Genomic DNA, 1,382 nt, shown 5'->3' with positions numbered 1-1,382 from the left:
TTTTTTTTTTTTTTTTTTTTTTTTTTTTTTTTTTTTTTTTTTTTTTTTTTTTTTTTTTTTTTTAATCTATGTTATTGGATTGATGAGTCAATTTTGACCAATTTTTTCCTAAAAATTTATTTTGGCATTAAATTATCAAAATATTATCTATATATAGTTGACAAATGTGAAATCTCACGTCAGGAGAGAGGAACGAGTGGCAGCGAGGATACTGGGCCTTGAAGAGGGTTAATTGTGAGATCCCATGTCGATTGGATAGGAGAACAAAACATTCTTTACAAGGGTGTGAAAACCTCTCACAACAGACGTGTTTTAAAAACTTTGAGGGAAAGCCCAAAGAGAACCATATCTATTAGTAGTGGACGTGAATTGTTACAATTGGTATCAGAGCCAGACACCGAGTGGTGTGCTTGTGACGACGCTGAGCCTTGAAAGGAGAGTGGGCACTGAGCGGTGTGCCAACAAGGAAGCTAAGCCCCAAAAGGAGGTTAACACCGTGCGGTGTGCCAGCAAGGACGCTGGTTCTCAAAGGAGTGTGAATTGTGAAATCCCACATCGATTTTGGGATGTAAATTATGAAATCCTACATTGATTAGGGAGAGAAACGAGTGCCAGTGAGGACGTTGGGTCCCGAAGGGGATAAATTGTGAGATCCCACATCGTTGGAGAGGAGAACGAAACATTCTTTATAAGGGTGTGGAAACCTCTCAACACTATCAGACACGTACAAATCTCAAAAGAGAAAGTCGGTTCAACCAACAAAATACCTAAAATTATGTTGAAAAACATAATGTTTTTAATCAAAATGTGAAAAAGCATTTATTAAAACCCAACAAAATTTGTTGCTTTATCTCTTTTTGGTAATATTTAGAGTACTTTTATTAGTATTAATATTATATAATCGCCCTTTATTTATTTATTTATTTTTGTAATAAAAAAATAAGAGAGAAAAAAAGAAGAGCAGACAAAAAAGAAAAGAAAAAGAAGATTGTTTTAAGGCAAACATAGCATAATGGTGTTGGGTGCTTTTACATAACAATCATTATATCATATGTGTCTCTGTTTTGCCTCTTTTTTTCACACCTTTCACTTCAAACCAAACATTTATGCTTTTCTGTATCGACCCACCCAGATCCACCNCGGGCTTTCTCTTTCGGGTTTCCCCGCAAGGCTTTAAAACGCGTCTGCTAGGGAAGGTTTCCACACCTTTATAAATGGTGATTTGTTCTCCTCCCCAACCAATGTGGGACATCACACTTTCCTTTCAACCACACACAACTCACTACTTCCTCCTCTTTCCACCAAACCCTAATTTTTAATATCCAAAATTTTGATCATTAATTTCGTTCCCACGATTGATCTTATGTACGATTTGAATTCGA

The sequence above is a fragment of the Cucurbita pepo genome, unplaced genomic scaffold (assembly GCF_002806865.2).
Source record: "Cucurbita pepo subsp. pepo cultivar mu-cu-16 unplaced genomic scaffold, ASM280686v2 Cp4.1_scaffold000365, whole genome shotgun sequence".
NCBI lineage: Eukaryota > Viridiplantae > Streptophyta > Magnoliopsida > Cucurbitales > Cucurbitaceae > Cucurbita > Cucurbita pepo.
The sequence above is the reverse complement of the archived record's forward strand: the minus strand, read 5'-3'. Positions refer to the sequence as shown.